Genomic DNA, 20,802 nt, shown 5'->3' with positions numbered 1-20,802 from the left:
TTATATATTATATATAATTATATATATGTATATATACATTTATATGTATATATACATATGTATGTATATATATATGTATATATATATATATATATATATATATATATATATATATATATATTGTTATATAGATTTATATTAAAATTGGTCAGCAGAAATAACAAACCATGCCATGTTCAAAAATAGGCAGCTGAGTTATCAGGAGACCTAGCTAAGTACTGCCTCTTAGCGTGTTGGAGATTGATTACACTGCTCCCTGGCCTGCATGATAGGAATGTTCTTGGTTCCCATGAAGACTGGATAAGGAAATTTTCAGGCCTTCTCTACTCTCCAACTTGACTCTTGATCTTCCTCTGACACAAGAGTCTTTGCAATTTCTGTTTTCCCCTACATGGTATGAGACTTTTGCCTCTAAAGATTGGTATCCTTAATAGTTTTGGGATATGTCAACATTCTCATTCTGTCCATGGGTCCTTCAAATTGTGTTTCTGACACAAAAGCAGGAAAACACACACTTCCCCAAATCTCTGAATTGGAGCTCAAATCATTCTCAAGATTCTCAAGGGGTCCTCAGGCATACTCTGTCTTAACCAGGAGGCTAAATACACTCCAGTCATTCTCAAGTAGGCATCAGACCTACAGCTTAAGAACTACTGATCTTCCAAATTTCTGTATGGATCAAGGGGACTTTTGACCTGTCCATTGTGAACCAGGGATACTCAGATCTTCCCCAATAGCCTAAGTGACCTTCATCTTAACTGTATAGGACCAATGTGCTTCACAACTTTCAGCAGTAACTCATGGTTCAGATATACCCTCTCAACATCAAATGTGTAACAAATTCCCCAGTGTTCAAGGGAGCATTAACATACAATTCCTTTGAGAACTTGAAACCTCAAACATTCATTAATTGCTCAAATTGACCTCAGAGTTACCACTTCAGAACTAAGGTGTCCCATAAGTCCTCAATGACTTGAAGAGGTCCTAAGACCTATGACATAATAAGCAAAGGACTTCAGACCTTGACAAGAAGGCCACAGATACAGCCCTTTTATGATCAGCATACAATAGAATTGATAAAGTCACAATCGGGCCTCAGATGGACCCTTCTAGAAAAAGGACAATTTATGTCTCCAGCTAATAACTCCATCAAGTCATGCCCCCTCAGAAGTAAACAAACCCATGATGACAAGGAGCCTGATACCCAGTTGGAATATTTCTGAAGAGGGCCTTAGCCTTATTTCCTCTAACCATAGTAGCTCCTGACATTAGGGTATGCCAAAGGGGTCAGCTGACCTTGAATAAATATATTTTATTCTTCCTCTGTCTGCACTGGAGATGTCTGAGACATGCCCCTTTGATGAAGCAAGCTACAGAACTGACTTTGTCACTGAGGAGTGTATCTCAAACATTCAGGCTCACCTGTAGTGTGACCTACAAGGATCCTTGTGACCAAGAATGCACAGGAGCTTCTCTCTTTGTCCAGGGCTGACTCAGGTTTACCACTCAACTAAGAGAGACCAGAAATTCTCCCTCAGATTTTATTGGTTAGGAAATACACCTTAGACCACCAAAAAAAAAAAAAAAAAAAAAAAACAGACAACCCTGGATTCAAGTCCCATGGCCACTGAATCAAAAGCTCAGCCTGGATCCAAGGCCATTTATATATAGGAAACACACCCAGGTACTTTGGCCCAACTTTTCAGAAGATACCTCAGATCGATGTTAAGTCAACAATGGAGTCCTCAGAGACAAGAATTTTCTAGAGTTATCTGAAGACATGGAAGCTTGGATTTCCTGGACCAACCTCCTCTACAGAAGGTAAACAGGGATATTCCCCTACTGTCCAACAGGGTCGAGGGCCTTTTCAAAATGGTGGTATTTTTCTTCCTCTGATGATTGGGGCCTTCAAAGTCAGCCCTTTAACCCAATAGGCTCTCATAACAATCCCTACTGCTCAAGGGCCTGTGGGATATTTTACCTCTGACCAAGGTGCATTGCTCCCTTTGGTCAAAGTTCACAGAAATCAAGAGGAGAAAGCAAATCCTGGAACCTTATGCTACTTCCTTGAGTAAAGTCACATGACCTGCTGTGAAATCATCTGTCTAGCATAGTTCTGGTTGGTTGGATATAATTCTTAGGAGGAAATCATGCTGAGGTGTGATCACATACCCATGGTGATCATGAATCATTGTAACTCTATTTGGTCTCCTGCTGCTTCAGCTAAAGTTATGGATATTCTAGACTGAAGAACAGTTCGAAGGTGAGGCAATGCTAACGCCTCATCAGGTAAGGTAAGCAATTTAATTTTTCCATAAAATATTATGGAGTTTTTTATACTCAGATCATCTCTCCCATCACAAGGATATCCAGGACCTCCTTTCTTCCCAGGGGTATGCACTCTTTCTACCTTTGATTAAAGAAGCATCATATTTTCCCACTGAAGCAAAGGGAGCCTCAGATCATTCCAGTTTGTCAGAAGTCTTAAACATTCATTTAGTTTGAGGAATCCCATACAACTTCCTGAACATCTCTGTGAGTTTTCATGTCAGTGACTTCTCTGCAGGATCTGTAATCAGAAGAATTTGTGTTAAGTCCATTTCAAATTGGAGGGTGTCTAGATCTCCCTTATTCCAAGAAGATAGAAAGTTTGCTTTTTCCTTGACAGTGTATGTCAAAGATTCTTCATTGCATCATTACTGAACCTACAAAACTGAGCTGAAAGGGAAATCTGGGAAACAATAAGAAAAATATCCGAGGCTCAGTCTACAGTATCAGGAAGCTGTGAACTACGGTTTCACAAACTTCTCGTTCAGCTCAAGGAAAACTGTAGTTTCAGTAATGATGCAATGAAGAATCTTTGACATGCATACTTTGTCAATGAAGAAGCATACATTCTATCTTCTTGGAATAAGGGAGTTCTAGACACCCTTAAATTTGAAAGGGACTTGATACACATTCTTCTGCTTACAGAGCTTACAGAGAAGCCACCGACATGAAAACTCACAGAGATGTTCAGAAGTTGTATGGGATTCCTCAACCTAATTAAACGAATGTTTAAGCCTCCTTTGGACAAACTGGAATGATCTGAGGCTCCCTTTGCTTCAGTAGGAAAATATGATGCCCCCTTAATCAAAGGTAGAAGGAGTGAGTACCCGAGGGAAGAAAGGAGGTCCTGATATCCTTGTGACAGGAGCGATGATCAGAATATAAAAATTCCCATAATATTTTGACCAAGCATCCCCTGACAATGGTTTCCTTAGAGAATCCACTTCTAGTCATAGAATTCTCAGTGCTATTTCTCTAGGAGGTCTTAATGTTTCCCTTCTGATCTGGATGACAAGTCATCCCCAAGTCACTGAAGGGATGGCAGATCACTCTGAATGGACATCCTGGGACATAAAATGATATCCTTGAACCTGACAGTAAAAATCTTAGCCCAGATCTAACTTCTATCTTTAAGATTGACACTTGAAATGGAGCAGGTCCATCTTTGCTGCCCCTGCCTGTGCTGCTGTTGAACACCTTGTGGAGAACTTGGAGCCAGAGATTACCAACCAATTTGTAAGAAAAAAATTTCTCTGTTTCCTGGGAAGCACGCCTCAGAGTCCCAGAACACATGGGTATTCTGGACTGTGAGGACATTTGCACTTGATAAGGTATTTTCTGCACCTTCTTTCAATTCCCATGGTAACCTAGTGCCTGAGTGATTATGTGACCTTTCTGCTCTTCCCTATCCTCCCAACATATTTTCTATCTCAAAGTGAGACCCATGACCTTTTCACAAAAGATCAATGTACTTTTTATAACTAACTGATCAGGCATAGTTCCAAAGGTGACTATTTCTGTAAACAAGGGACCCTAGTCCACTCTGGTTTGAGGTCCAATAGTCCAAGTTTAGAATCAGAGCCTAGAACCTGTGCCATCTGACACAAGGAAAGTCCACAGAAACGTAATAACTTCCAACATTTCTGCCTAGATCTGGACAGCTGAACAAACTAGATGTAACCTAGCCAGCAACAGTCATCCAAACCCTTGGGAAAAAGAAATGAGTTTCTGCCTGCTCTCTCCCAGAATGAACACAAGCAATACAGATACAAAACTCTGAATTGGAAACGTATAATTGCTGCCAGAAAATTTCTCCACTGTATAAGGTTCTGTATAATGGCCTTTACAATTGACAGAAGTGTATATGGCACCTTCACTCTGCCTGAAGGAGATTCTGTTCTCCTTTTTCAACAGGGCCTCAGGGTTAATGTTAACTTACTCCTTCTCACTACAGTGAACAAAATGGCAGAACTCTCCTAGGACTAACATTGCCCTAGACCCCATTTGCCAAATGGGCCCTTAAAACACCTATTATGCCTTACGTGTTCCTTACAAATTCCTATTCCTATAAAGTTGCTTTGAGTCTTTTCTCCTTAAAGGGCTGTCAGATCAAGGGAGCTTTATACCAATCATTCTACATAAAAGAGAATCTAACATTCCCTGTCTGTCTTCCCAATAGGATTTTGGGCCTATTGTTGACCTCCACCTGCCAAATAGATTTTAGACCTTCAATTTCTGCAAAGGGGGCCCTGGGAAATCAAAATCTATTCAAAAGGGCTCTCAAAAGTAGCCCCTGTGTAAAATGGGTGTTTCACACCTTCATCCTCTACACCAAGGGACATCATGTCCACCTGTGCAACTAAAGAACCACCAGATAATGCCTCACAAACACCCCTATTAACTAAGTTTTCTTTAAAGCTAACAGCTCTTTCCAAGATATCTTTACAACACATTTGCAAACAATGGTACCTCACATTACTCTGCTTTTAGATCATAGGATAGAAGATATAAAGATGAAATCGGCTTTCATACCTTGTGCCTCAAAATTGGTCATCAAAATGCAGAACTGACCTTAATAGTCGCATGTAATTAAAATGGTATAAAAGCAAAACAGAGGAGGGGGAATGGGATAGGGGGTTTTAGGGAGGGGAAATGGGGAGAGGGCATGACATCTGTTTTATAAATAAAATATCCAACAAAATATTCTAAATTAAAAAATGCATGATGCCTATCAATTATTTGCAGATGTGTGCAGTTTGAACACAGATTTGGGGAAACATCAATGCTTGTTGGAAGATTGAGGTGATCATTGCCTGGACTCTCACAGATTTCACATAGGGTATGCATCTGGGGTGAGGCAATCAGAACATTCCTCCAGTGCACAATGTAGTTTAGAACCTTCCCCTGCTGACCATGGGTGAACTGGATATTTCTGTTCTACAAAATAGGACTGGGGACCTCTAGCTTATGAACCAAGACATTCACGATTTCTCCTTTGCTGAAGGTTGTCTTAGAACTTCTCATTCTGGGAAGAGGTTCCCAGACTCCTTTGTTGCCCATTTACTTTCACACTCCTTGTTTTTTGAAGTTCCTGAGAGAACTCGGCCTCTGCCCTTCCCTTCACCAACAATATGGCCTTGGATCTTGTCCACTTCTGCAAGGGAGGATGTGAGCCACTGTCTTTGACCAAAGGAAGCTCCCATGTTCCTTTTTTCCAAAGGTGACATTAGATATGATCTTTTGAATAATTGTGTATCGTGCCTTGTATCTTCAAGAATTCTCTTATGTCTTTGAACTACCTCCAATGTATACACTATAATAAGAGAGATCCAAGCCTTTCACCTTTCACCATGGTGGCTAAGGAAATATATTGTTTCACTCTAGTTTGAGGTCCCAGGACGTATGTGGAGAATTATTGGCTGGATCCTATGTTATGCTCCATAGCCTAATCACATTGCTGTTGCCCATACATGGACATGTTAAGACAAACTGAAGGAGGCAACCCAGCCAGGGACAGGCATCCAGGCTGTTTGAAAAAGGATTGTCTTGTTGCCTGAACTCCCCCAGACCAAACACAAGTTGTGGAACCTCTACCAACTAAAGAAGAGTTAGAAGCTGAAGAGCAGTGCTGGGACCTTCCTTTACTGAATAAGGTAACAGGGTCATTCATGTCTATCAGGATGCTGCATGGTACTTACCCCTCTCCTAGGGCTTTCTAACCCATCCATACCTTTGCACAACCAGGTCTCAAAGTTTTCTCTTTCTCATAAAGGGCTGAGCACTTTCTTTCTTCCCAAGTTACCTCAGTTTTTTTACTTTACTGAAGAGAATGTCAGACCTCCCTCCTACGACTAAACCTACTGCAGACCTTCCCCATTTGTCCAAGGTGGACTAAAGTACTCATTTAGAGGAAACACCCTCAAACTTTCTGTTTCTTTGAAAGCAGGCCTAAGTCATTTGTCTTCTGGCTAAAGAGGCCCAAGGTAGAGTAAGGCTTATGCCATCCCTTCTGTAGAAACCAGAATCAAATCCACTCACATGCAGTTCAGTGTAGTGTAAAAGGAGGCTATGATTTCCTCCTTCAACAACAAGGACTATAGACATCCAGTTCCTGGCCAAGGGTGTATGTCTCATGAAACAATGATGACAGAGACCACAGGTTTGTCTCCTATGGCCAAGTGGGTCTCATTCATTCCATCTGTAGTCACAGGAAATTCAGATGTAGCCTCTAGCTATGGGACACCCTAGTTCATAGCTTCATTCCAAGGGCACCTTACACTTGACTTTAAACTCGTCTTACGTTAGTGCCAATCTCTCTGACCAAATTGCCAGGCAAACACAATTGCAACCTCAGAGTGGGACCCCACAAGTTTCTGGGTGTATGACAGAGGGTAGAAAATGGAAAGTGAAAACTAACAGATATGGGATCTATAGGTGGTTGTCAGAAATGCAATCTTCCTGTCTCTCATTTAAGGATATGCACAGACCAATACCACTTTGAGGGAGCATCAGATTTCAGACCACTTCTCATCCTGAAGAAAGAGCTTGCTGATTGTTTCTTGTACTCTTCCCAACAGGATGTACAATATATGGATAATGAAAGCTGGGAAGACTCTTTGGACGCAAAAGATGCAGTACCATACTGTTCTCCCACTACCCAAGGTAAGCTAGATTTCTCCCTTCTGCACAGTGAGAGGATTACAGCTTGCTATTTGTTTAAACATGGCCAGGCACTTTCTTTCTAAGCAAAGCAGTTCTGGATGACTCCAGATGTTCCATTTATGAATACAGACTACTCAAATTGGATCTATTTTCCAGGCATCACATACCATCTCCTTTAGATGAAGGGTCATCAGCACTTGACTTGGAATAGGTGGCCTTCAGGCCTTTCTGCTCTTACAAATACTACCCTAAACCTTCCCCTTCTGTCCAAGGTCAGTAATAAAAATGACTGGAGTTCACTACTGGGATCTGAGGGTTTTCATTGTGCCTAAGGGGACCAAGATCAAAGGGTCCTCAAAGCATCCCCCACCTATATATGGGCCTCAAACATAACCCTCTGATGATGAACTTTAGATCATTTCCCTCTAACCATGGCCACTAAGAAAATACCTGTGTGACCACAGGGGCATCATTTAATTCTGCCCTGTGTTAACAGAGCCTGACACTTCAGTCTTCTGTTTTTCATACCATCCTTCATGCACTTACGCATGTAGCTGATGACAAACTTCAGGAGGACTTAGAGACTGACAATCATGACTGATGAATAATTCTTAGATTGCTGCCTACCACAGTGTAACTGAGGATGCAAATCTTCTAAACTGTGAAGCAGTCTTACCATCCCTGCTCAAGGTAGGCTAGGACATTTTTTCATCCTTAAAAAGGTTTGGGACTTTAAGCAGACTCTAAGTGTGCTTTAATCTTCTACTTCTGAACATCATTGCTTTAGACAATCAAATTCTGTCCATTATATATCAAATGCAAGCTCTGTATATAAGAGGGTCCAATATCTATCTTACAAGATGGACAGGGCATGAGATAATCTCTCCCTGCCCAAGGTCTTAAAGTCCACTTTGAGTCAAAAAGGTCCACAATAATTAGAAGGATTTCAACTTCATTTCTGATGAAGGAGGGCACAATAATTCCACTTAACTGTATCTCACATCCAACACCTCTCATCTGAAAGGGACATCAGAATAACTACTTTTGTTACAGTAGTCCGCAAATGCACACTCTCTGTCCAAGTGGTATGTAAATGTCATCCTTTCATAGTGAATCTTTGGTGCCTTTCTCTCTGCCTATAATGAGGAGCCTCAGACACTCCATGCCTGCTCATAAAGATTTCCTCTTACCCTTCTGTCTAGGGGGCAACAACATTTTCTCCTAATGCCCACAGTTCTTGAAATCTTTTAGCCCAAGGTGGACTCATGCCCACCCTCTTTTGAAAGCTGTCAATTGATCTTGTTTTACTGACTTTGTGTGCCTGCTATATCACAACTGTCTAGGATATCTTCCAAGCTTATTCCTACTACATATATTCTGAGACATTCCTCCACTGAAGAAAGAGGCCTTGGACTTATTTCCTCTGACCAAAAGTTTCATAGCCTAAAGATAACCATTCAACCTGTTGGAATATTGAAACAACTGCAGCCTGGACTTTCCCACAGCACACAAAACATATGGACACTCTAAATACTGAAAAATAATTGGAAAGTAATCGAGCAATACTGAAATTTCCTGTGGTCCACAAGGTATTTACATTTTCTTCAATGAGAAATGGTCTTTATTATTTTATTGAAAGTAGAAAGAGATTTTACCTCTGTGACAAATAGGTATAGAATTTCACTTTTCACAGAGTTTCTCAGAAATCCCACTTATGACTAGGGTGCTGTGACCCTCTTATTCCCATGAAATCTGGCACATTACCTCTTAGAGGAAGGGCAGAACAGTGCTACTTCCAAGCAAAGCTGCCCAAGCTCCTCCCCCATTCTACACAGGAAGATTTAGACATTCATAAGAGGGAGTGCTCCAGACCTGGCCTGTGTAAATGAGGAAACACCACAGAGTCACCATCTTCCCAGTGCATCTCTTACACACAACTTCTAATTTCAGAGGTCTGGGAAGCACTGTTCTGACCTAAGAGATCTGAGAGCACTGTGGAGGGAGGTCCCCCTGAAAAGAATATCAAGGCAAAGGTAAATGAGACTACTTTCTTTGTTTTGGTCCCACAGACCCAGACAGTCTGTCCTCCATGCAGAGAAATGCATGGATGGACATATATTTGAGGAAGACACTGAATATGAGGCTACTGCATTCCAGGTTCTTAGAAGACTTCTAAGACATCTGTCATGCCTAGCACCAACTATCGGATGGTATGAATTCGAGATTGTGATTTCAAGTTTGGAGCTAATAAAGGAACATTCTTTAATTCTCAAGGTATCAATCAACCTTCAACTTCTGCTCAATAGTGCTCCAGACATAAAGAGTAAGAAGGCTGAGCCTCTTCCATACAATCCTGGGGACCTCCAATCTCATCTTTCTACTTTAGAGCATCTTGGATCTATCACATGTCCCCAGAGGGGCAGAAACAATTCCTCCTCTGCACACAGGGAGATTAGATATATCTCCCCTTACCCAAAGTTCTCTTAGTACCCTCTATTACTGAATTGGCTTCTAGACAATTTCCTCTCCCTAATTATACCTGAAATATTCCTCTTCTCACCAAAGGATTCCATGCTGCCTGTTCTAATAGAGAACTACACTCCACCAGTACCCAAAGGGTTCTCAGAACTTCAAACTGTTTTCCTGTGGGAGTGTACTCACTAAGTCCTTCATTGGGCCTCAGATCTTTCCAAACGCCTGCCTCTGATTTTCCAGTGGGTTTCAGATTTCATTTTCCCCAGGCCATCTTCAAATATGCCTTTCTAACCAAGGAGGAAATCACATTGTCCTCCTCTGGTGCAGGGTCCTCAGACAATCCCCACCGTATCTTTAGGACTTATAGTATTTCCATCCACCCAAAGGGACCTCCAGACCTCCCAGGCTGTAAGTTCCAGAGCCCAAGCTTAGCAAGTGCAGCCCAGAACAGAAGCTCACTGCCTCAAGGCAGAAACCAAAATGATGTGTTCCCCACATTTCATACATAGACCTAGCAGCTGAACATATGCTTAAGAAGGAGAACCAGTGTGGGACTGTCAGCCAGGTTTTCTGATAGATGCTCAGACTGCTGCCTGACCTAGCACCACATTCACTACAAGGAACCCATGTCTCTGAGGAGGAGTATGCAAATTTCAAAATCTACCCAACCAAACATGCTAGTTTACTTCTATAAAATGGTCACAGATTTCCACTCTCTTCCCAAGAAACCCTCAAATATTTCAGCTCTGATCCTAGGGATCATGTATTTTCTCCATGGTTTTGGGGGTTTCACTTCTTTCCCATACCCCTCAACAAGATTCAGACTTCTCACCTCTGACCCACTCATCCCTGGTCATACATCTCTGACTAGTCTTGAGGGCATTCAGGGTCTGCATATGAGGCCTTCAATAATGCCCACATTGTCTCACACATACTGTTTCTGACTAATGGGATCTTCAAACTCCACCTCTGGCTAAGGAAACTTCACACAATCCTTTCTCATTAGCTGGGGTCTCTGTAGTGATATCTTTATCCTCCGTGCAAACTCTGGTTTTACCTTCTGACCATGCAGCTTTCCCACTTTGCTCAAAATATGTAACACTTACACAATGTGGACAAAGAGGCCTTGATCATTCTCCTACTTATCGATATAGCATTCCTTCCCTCAGGTATGAGATCTCCAGAGGAGCAGAAAGAGGCTGAAATACCATTCATCATCTTCAGAGCTTTCAGCATCAGTGGAATGGTCCCAACCTTACTGCCCAGACATGGATGGTTGAACACAAACCTGCTGCTGCATGCAACCTTACTGCAATCACTACATCATCCCTTTGGCAATTTCTGTCACATTATATTGTGATTACACTTTTTCTATAGAAATTAAATCATTTTAAAACACATATCTGAAATGTTTACTGATTTCAACCTGCTTTATGTCTGGTTTTGTTATTTGATGTGCTAATTTGTAGACTTAATTCAATGGTCTGTATAGATAACTAAAGCCCAGTAAATTACTCTTCAATCTCAGGCTACTATTCCATGCTTGGAATGTTTGAAAGAAAAAAATACATGTAACATGTTTCACACTTCTGCACCTTCTTCTAAGTATATCTGTGGATGATTGAATGAGGAGTGAATGAACATGTTTCTTTTACTGGCATACCAAGAACATACTCATGGTTAATGTAAGTTGACAATGTGATGCAAAGAATAGTTGTCACCAACTCATTTCTTTATGATGTATAATGGAAAATACATTTTGTATACACATTTAATTCTGTAAATGGATGCATGATCAAAAGATCTATGATGGTCTTGTGATCTTAACCTAATATACTTTAGATATTTTAATTTTCCCTCTCAAGGAATACATTTAGTATGTGTAGAAAGATACTTCATGATATTTTCATATAAGATTATATAACTTTTCATACATAAATATGAAGTTCGTTGTAGAAAGTTCTTTAAACCAAGCATTTACTCCACTATTTCAATTTAATCTGTTCCTTGATTCTATTAATATGTGGCCCTTGGGAATATATCTCCCAAAACTCCATTGCTAATACAGCCATAAAAATACTTTGGATACTGACAGAATCCTTGGAGTGTGTACATATAAAATCACAAAATTTTGTTTATATTCTTTCTGGAATATGTTGTTCTACAATCCAGAATGTCTTTTGCATCATTTTTTAAATCAGTGTTTCAGTCACTTTGCTGTACTTACAAGAGTTGCTAGAAATGACTGCTGCTTTAGGGGTTAAGTATTTTGTTAGTGGAGATATAACCAGAACTCTAAATAAAACTTTCTGACTGAGTGATAGGTAAATTTCGTTGCGCTATATTCAAAGTTAATTTATCATTGAACCATACCCTTTGTTTTACTGGAAAAGAAAAAGTGGTTTGCTTTTTATGGCTGGGTCACAGTTTGTATAGTAAAGAAATGTTGTAACCTTTATATCTCAATTTTAAGGTTTCCTTATTTGTATTATAGGAAATTGATGATTTTGGAAAAAACACATGTATCTTGGAGCAGAGGTTGTATGACAAAATATATTCAGCAGCACAAATACCTTCTGTAGAAGAAGTGTGTGTGGGAACAGGGACTCCGGTAAAAAAAGCTGGGTCTGCAGAAAGTGATTGACTGACTGGAAATTTAGTGCTCTGGAGACAAGGGACATTTTTTCTCTGTGTAGGTCATTAAGGGTTAAATTATGACCTCATGACATTCACAGTCAGATGCCAGCATATGTTAGAAGGACATGTGGTATACAACTTTCTACCCCTGCATTGCTTGCCTATTGTCATAATGTTGAGGCCTAAATGACTCCTGTGGGATCTGGAAAGGACTAATAAGTTAGTTAAATCACTTATAGCTGTGATGATATCTTTTCAGTGTTAAAATTCTATTGCTACTTCTTCAAAGGTGATCTGGTGTTTAGTACATTGCTTCTTTATTCTCCATATTGATTTATATCCCTATGGCTCAGAATACCCATGTTTTCTCACACTGTTACCCACTGGTATTGCCATTCTATAGTTTGAAGCTCAGTTTGACCCAGTATTGGCCAGTGGAATTCATGGTGTCTTCATCTGATGCCTCTGGAGTATTTCCTGAGTCTGAACATTTCACTCTGTGCCTTTGTATAGTACATGGAAAGGCGGGGCACCTGGAAATGTAATGGTAAATGGACAAGCTCACACTTCCACTTTGTGTATATATTCCCTGGCATTGCTGGGTGTGTTCAGGGTTATCAACTAGGAAGAAGAAAGGGATCCTGTATTCCTTCTACTGAAGTAGTCTGGCCAGACAAGCCACCATCATTCCATCCTCTGGGATTTAGCTGCTTTCTCCTTCTGGTTTCCTCTACTCCATGTTTATTTCCTGTGTGTTACCTTCCAGTGTGACAGAGAAAGGTTTGATCTCTGTATCCCAGAAGCATGAGCTCATTGAGAAGATTGCAGTGTTCTGTGGAGATTCCCGGTCCGAATGTATGTATAGAATGTGTGTTTGCTCTGGGAAGGCTTTTTCTCTTCTACCATCCTATCCTAATTAACAGGTTATTCATATCCTGTCTCATGTTCATCAGCAGTCTTTTGAGGTTAAGTGTGATTCCATGTACAAAAACACTGTGCCAACTCAAAAAGAAGGAGGGACAAAGACTCTCTGGAGTAATTCTTTTACAGCAGGTGTCCATGAACTCAAGGGCAGTTGCTAAATTAGTGGTCCTCACATGTGGTGTGTGCTGCATGTCTAGCTCTTTCTGGTGTCATTCTTAATATTGTTCCTTCACAATCTTACCATGTAAAGTTGAGTTCTTAATACACCCCTTTAATCTCCACATGGGAAGTACATCTAACTACTTGCCCAGGAAATCTTTGGGATCTTCATATTGAACACACACACACACACACACACACACACACACACACACACAAACACACACCAGTTAAATTGTAATTGCCTTGGCTACCTCAAAGGCAATTTCTAAATGCACTCATAAATCTACCCTTGCTACTCCATGTCCAATCAAGGAAGTGGCCAGTGGCCACTTACCAGAAATTTCATGTGGCTCTTTGGCCTTATCTACTGAACCTCCTATGTCCATCCATCATTCTCCCCCATGTCCTTGTGATTCCTTTCTCCTCCCTCCTGATGCCTAGCATTTGCAACTCTGTCGTCCTGACCCATCTCTCTTTGCACAGTTATTGAACCCTGGCATTTTATTGATCAACCAAAACCCCATTGGGAACAAAGACCTTTAAATTTTGGACACACATTTCCAAGTTGAATCAAGCATTAAAACCAGTCTCCAACAACCGATGTAATAGTAAAGTCTCCAGTTCATATAATCTGTATGTTTAGAGAACAATATCACATCATACCACACCACCACATCTAATCACACCAGACCATAGCACATCACCACACACCATAGCGCACCAGAATGCACCACAACACACCAGAGCATATCACTGCAACACATTACAGCACACTGCATCACACTATAGCACACCCATGCACACCACACTACACCACACAGCACTACAGTATATACATTCTTGCTCCAAACAACACACAGATTGATATAAAGAGCAAATAAAATTTGTACATTGTTAATGCATTTTCTTCAGTCTTTATGTTGTACTGTCTTCCAATATTTCTCTTTTCCCTCTGTAGACTTGTCTCTCTTTTAAGAACTTCCTTTTGTCCTGATGAAAACTATGTGTCATGTTAACAAACCAGTTTTTCTTTGTATTTTGTGTGTTAATTCCCTTAAAGTACTAAAGAATAATTTATCTATACATAGAAATTCAAGGTGGATTCATGACCTGCAAAAACACACACAGACATACACACAGACATACACACACACTCGTCCACACACACACTGAAGCCACACTCACAATGCACATATAGTTCTTCATTCAATAAACGAGAAAAAACATGCAGCATTTTACTTTACTGAGTGTGTTTTATCAGTGAGCATTTTGAAAGTTTAAGCCCTGCGCTACATTTATTTCTGTATAAGATCATTATTCTTTAGATATTTTTCACTTTTTGTCTCATATGAAGTTAATGTTGCTGTGATAAAAACACAATGGCCAAAAGCAAGTTGGGAAGGAAAGGTTTGTTTGGCTTACACTTCCACATCACTGTTCATCATCAAAGGAAGTAAGGGCAGGTTATCAAACACAGCAGGAACCTGGAGCCAGGAGCTGATGCAGAAGCCATAGAGGGATGCAGCTTACTGACTTACTCACATGTTCAGCCTGCTTTTATATGAAACCCAGGACCACCTTTCATCAATCACTTACTAAGAAAATGCTCTACAGGCCTGCCTACAGCATATTCTTATGGAGGCATATTCTCAGTTGTGACTCTCTCCTCCTTGATGACCCTGCTTTGTGCACAGATGACACAAAACCAACCATCATGCATGTGTGTGTGCTATTTCTGAATTTAGTGTGTATTCTTTTGTGGTTTGATTTTCTTTTACATAGACTTCTAGCTGGCCTGGAATTCACTATGTAGTGCAGGATGACCTTGATCATCTTGTGATCTTCCAGTCTCTGCCTATATAATGATTGTGGAAGTCATTATAGTCACACACCATGCAATTCTTCTTGGAGTTTGTTTTTCTAACACACTCACTTTCAGTTTCACATTTAAATAGACACTTTTGTTACAGAGGGGACAATTTGGAGGTCTTTTATTCTTAAGAATAAGCTATCATTTTGCAAAGAAGAGCTCAACAATTAGACAGGCTGTAAGTTTTGGTAGCTTTCAGGAGAGAAGAGAGGGGTAGGAGAAATAGAGAAAGCCATCACTTTGGAGTCATGGTACAAGAGACCAGGAAGATTCATCAGTTGAGTCAGTAGTTAATTGTGCTGGATGTAAATGATGGGCATGCCTAAGCCCTTCATATAAGAAAGGAGAATTCCAGAGTGTCAGAACAGGCAGGCTCAGGATTCTCACTGGTGTCTCAAAAAAAAGAAAAAGGAAGAAAAAACAGACACTTTTGACTTAGAATTTTAAAGAAGATTAAGTAGCAGAGAAGATGGCTTTTATAACTTGCAGATGACTCAACAAGTAAAAGTGCTTGTTTCAAAGGCATGCTTCATGATCTGAGTTCAGATCACACAAATCATGGAAAAAGCCAGATGTGGCCTCACAATCTATAATCTCAGGATTCCAACAACAAGATGGGTGACAGAGGCATAAGAACTCACTAAAAGCTTTCTTGCCACAAAGCCTGGAGTATATGCTATGTGTAGTATACTACAGCAGCAGAAAAAGAGAAACCCTGACTCTAAAGAATGAGGATAAAACTAAATCTAAACCTAAATTGTCCTGTGATCTCCACACTTGTACCATGCCATTTGCATGCCAATACACACACACACACACACACACACACACACACACAGAGAGAGAGAGAGAGAGAGAGAGAGAGAGAGAGAGAGAGAGAGAGAGAGAGAGAGATCATTGAGTTTTAAAGACTACGATTTGTGCTTCCCACAATTATAGTTAACTGTGTCATTCTGGATTTCTGATGGGGTTGAGAACATATAGCTATTGACCTTAAGAGAAAAGATTTGAGTGGATGGCCGTCAGCTGACATTCATCCTAAAGCCAGGTTCAGAACTAAATGTTCTAGTTAGAATAGATGACAGAGGAGCTGGTTAGTCAACAAAAGGATGGACTGGGTATTAGGACTATCCTGTACCTCACTGGTACAAATTGGCATAATTATGCTCTAATTGTATTTTGAGAGAAAAGTTTCATTTTAACAGGAAGAGTGATGTGTAGGAGGAACTAGGGTAGGAGGAGTACAGAGAGGAATAAAAGGAGTAAGAAGAGGAGAAGAAGAAGGAGAGAAGAAGCTAGGTGATGAAAGAGAAAAAGAGGGGGAAGACAGGGAGGCAGATATTCATGTATCTCCACCAGTCAAAGATAGTTGTTATATCTAGGTCGGTCAGTGGGTTACACCTCTGATTGAAAAATTCCACACTTATAAAGCCTATGATTAACAGTTTTTTTTTCAAAAAAGTATAAATGCAAAAAGGGAAAGGGGGCATGGCATATGGGTTTCCTAAGGGGGGTGGGGTAATGGGGATAGGGGATGCCATCTGAAGTGTAAATAAAATATCTAATAAAAAAATTTTAAAAAGATGTGATGTTGTGGTGTGATGTGATGTTGTTCTCTAAAGATACAGGTTATATGAATTGGAGATTTGGCTATTACATTGGTTGTTCGTGATTGGTTCTAATGCTTGATTCAACTAAAACATGTGTGTCCAAAATTTAAAGGTCTTTGTTCCCAATGGAATTTTGATTGTTCAATAAAGATGCCAGGGGCCAATGACTGTGCAAAGAGAGATGGGTCAGGACCACACAGTTGCAAATGCTAGGAATCAGGAGGGAGGAGAAAGGAATCAACAGGACATGGGGGAGAAAGACAGATGGACATAGGATGTTCATTAGATAAGGCCAAATAGCCATGTGAAATTTCTGGTAAGTGGCCACTGGCCACTTCCTTGATAGGACACGGGTTAGCAAGAGTAGATTTAGGAGTGCCTTTAGAATTTGCCTTAGAGGTAGCCAAGGAATTTATAGTTTAAAGGTGTGTGTGTGTGTGTGTGTGTTTGTGTGTGTGTGTGTACCATATGAAGACCCAAAGATTTCCTGAGCGAGTGATTGGAAGTGCTTCCCATGTGGAGAACAAAGGGGTGTATTAGGAACTCAACAGTACATGGGAAGATTGTGACTGAACGATATTAAGAATGACACCAGAGAGAGCTGGATATGCAGCACACACCACATGGGAGGACCACTAATCTAGTACCCACCCGTGAGTTCTTGAACACTTGCTGTAAAAGAATTACTCCAAAGAGCCTTTGTCCCTCCTTCTTTTTGAGTTGGCACACTGTTTTTGCACATGGAATCACAATTAACCTCAAAAGACTGCTGATGATCATGAGACAGGATATGGATAACCTGTTAAGTAGGTAAGGATGGTGGAAGAGAAAAAAAAACCTGCCCAGAGCTAGCACACATTCTATACATCCATTCAGGTCAGGAATCTCCACAGCACACTGCATTCTTCACAATGAGCTCATGCCTCTGTGATACAGAGATCAAACCTTTCTCTGTCACACTGGAAGGTAAGACACAGGAAATAAACATGGAGTAGAGGAAACCAGGAGGAGAAAGCAGCTAAGTCCCAGAGGATCAAATGATGGTGGCTTGTCTGGCCAAACTTCTTCAGTAGAATGAATACACACACGATCATTTTTTTTTCCTAGTTGATAACCCTGAACACACCCAGCAATGCCAGGGAATATATACACAAAGTGGAAGCATGACCTTGTCCATTTACCATTACATTTCCAGGTGCCCCGCCTTTCCATGTACTATACAAAGGCATAGAGTGAAATGTTCAGACTCAGGAAATACTCCAGAGGCATCAGATAAGCACAACAAATTCCAATGGCCAATACTGGGTCAAACTGAGCTTCAAAATGTAGAATGGCAATATGAGTGGGTAACAGTGTGAGAAAGATGGGTATTCTGAGCCATACTGATATATACTCAGTGAAAAAAAATGTCCCTTGTCTCAAAAGCACTAAAGTTCCAGTCAGTCAATCACTCTCTGCAGACCCAGCTTTTTACTTGGAATCCCTGTTTCCACACACACTTCTACAGAAATTACTTGTGCTGCTGAATATATTTTGTCATACAACCTCTGCTCCAAGATACATGTGTTTTTTTCAAAATCATCAATTTCCTATAATACAAATAAGGAAACCTTAAAATTGAGATATAAAAATTACAACATTTATTTGCTATACAAACTGTGACCCAGCAGTAAAAAGCAAACCGTTTTTTTTTTTTCTTTTCCAGTAAAACAAATGGGACGGTTCAATGATAAATTAACTTGGAATATAGCCCAACTAAATTTACCTATCACTCAGTCAGAAAGTTTTATTTTGAGTTCTGGTTATATCTTCACTAACAAAAATACTTAACCCCTAAAGCAGCAGTCATTTCTAGCAACTCTTGTAAGTACAGCAAAGCAAGGGAAACACTGGTTTAAAAAATGAAGTAAAAGACATTCTAGATTATAGAATAATATATCCCACAAAGAATATAAATAAAATTTTGTGATTTTATATGTACACACTCCAAGTATTATGTCAGTATACAAAGTATTTTATTGCTGTATTAGCAATGGGATTTTTTGGGATATATTCCCAAGGGCCACATATAAATAGAGTCAAGGAACAGATTAAATTGAAATCCTAGAATAAATGCTTGGTTTTATAAACTTCCTACAACGAACCTCATATTTATGTATAAAAAGTTATAGAATCTTATATGTTAATATCATGAAGTATTTTTCTACACACACTAAATGTATTCCTTGAGAGGGAAAATTAAAAAATCTAAAGTATATTAGGTTAAGATTACAAGACCATCATAGATCTTTTGATCATGCATCCATTTAGAGAATTAAATGTGTATACAAAATGTATTTTTCATTATACATCATAAAGAAATGAGTTGGTGACAACTATTCTTTGCATCATATTGTCAACTTACATTAACCATGAGTATGTTCTTGGTATGCGTGTAAAAGAAACACCTTCATTCAGTTCTCATTCAATCATCCACAGATATACTTAGAAGAAGGTGCAGAAGTGTGAAAAATGTTACATGTATCTTTTCTTTCAAACATTCCACACATGGAATAGTAGCCTGAGATTGAAGAGTACTTAACTGGGCTTTAGTTATCTATACAGACCATTGAATTAAGTCCCCAAATTAGCACATCAAATAACAAAACCAGGCATAAAGCAGGTTGAAATCAGTAAACATTTCACATATGTGTTTTAAAATCATTTAATTTCTATAGAAAAATTGTAATCACAATATAATGGGACAGCAATTGCTGAAGGGATGATATACTGATTTCAGTAAAGGTGGCATGAAACAGCAGGTTTGTGTCCAACCATCTATGTCTGAGCAGTAAGGTTGGGACCACTCCACTGATGATGAAAGCTCTGAAGATGATGACTAGTATTTCAGCCTTTTTCTGCATCTCTGGAGATCTCATACCTGAGGGAAGGAATGTTATATCGATAAGTAGGAGAATGATCAAGGCCTCTTTGTCCACATTGTGTAAGTGTTACATATTTTGAGCAAAGTGGGAAAGCTACTAGGTCAGAAGGTAAAACCAGAGTTTGCTTGGATAAAGATGTCAATCCAGAGAACCCAGCTAATGAGAAAGGATTGTGTGAAGTTTCCTTGGCCAGAGGTGGAGTTTGAAGATTCCATTAGTCAGAAAGGGTATGTGTGAGACAATGTAGGCATTATTGATGGCCTCATAAACAGACACTGAATGCCCTCAAGACTACTCAGGGATGTATGACCAGGGATCAGTGGGTCAGAGGTGAGTAGTCTGAATGTTGTCCAGAGGTATGGGAAAGAAATGAAACCCCAAAAGCCATGGAGAAAATACAAGATCCCTAGGATCAGAGGTGAAATACTTGAGGGCTTCTTGGGAAGAGAGTGGAAATCTATGATCTTTTTAGAGAGGTAAACTAGCATGTAAGGTTGGGTAGAGTTTGAAATTCCAATACTCTTCCTCAGAGACATCTGTTCATTATAGTGAATGTGGTGCTAGGTCATGCAGCAGTCTGAGCATTTATCAAAAAACCTGGGTGACAGTCCCACACTGGTTCTCCTTCTTAAGCATATGTTCAGCTGCTAGGTCGAGGTATGAAATGTGGGGAACACATCATTTTGGTTTCTGCCTTGAGGCAGTGAGCTTCTGCTCTGGGCTGCACTTGCTAAGCTTGGGCTCTGCAACTTACAGTCTGGGAGGTCTGGAGGTCCCTTTGGGTGGATGGAAATAATGTAGGTCCTAAAGATAGGGTGGGGATGTCTGAGGACCCTGCACCAGAGAAGGACAATGTGATCTCCTCCTTGGTTAGAAAGGCATATTTGAAGATGGCCTGGGAAAAATGAAATCTGAGACCCACTGAAAAATCAGAGGCAGGAGTTTGGAAGGATCTGAGGCCCAATTATGTACTTAGTGAGTACACTCCTACAGGAGAATACTTTGAAGTTCTGAGAATCCTTTGGGTACTGGTGGACTGTAATTCTCTATTAGAACAGGCAGCATGGGATCCTTTGGTGAGAAGAGGAATATTTCAGGTATAATTAGGGAGAGGAAATCATCTAGAAGCCAAGTCAGTAAAAGAGGGCACTCAGAGTACCTTGGGTAATGGGAGACATATCCAATCTTCCTGTGTGCAGAAGAGGAATTG

The 20,802-nt window shown here is 40.1% G+C and overlaps 1 long non-coding RNA gene across 1 annotated transcript; it reads left to right on the top strand.

Annotated features, from left to right (window-relative positions):
• The first annotated feature begins 4,044 nt into the window (after positions 1-4,044).
• LOC143433888 (uncharacterized) lies at positions 4,045-10,865 on the top strand. Its single transcript, XR_013070186.1, has 8 exons — positions 4,045-4,154; positions 5,074-5,167; positions 5,773-5,981; positions 6,906-6,990; positions 7,147-7,262; positions 8,334-8,579; positions 9,060-9,264; positions 10,635-10,865. It is a non-coding gene; the product is annotated as an uncharacterized LOC143433888 (long non-coding RNA).
• The last annotated feature ends 9,937 nt before the right edge of the window (positions 10,866-20,802 follow it).

The sequence above is a fragment of the Arvicanthis niloticus genome, assembly GCF_011762505.2.
Source record: "Arvicanthis niloticus isolate mArvNil1 chromosome Y unlocalized genomic scaffold, mArvNil1.pat.X SUPER_Y_unloc_8, whole genome shotgun sequence".
Taxonomy (NCBI): Eukaryota; Metazoa; Chordata; class Mammalia; order Rodentia; family Muridae; genus Arvicanthis; species Arvicanthis niloticus.
This window is presented reverse-complemented; position numbering and strand designations above follow the sequence as displayed.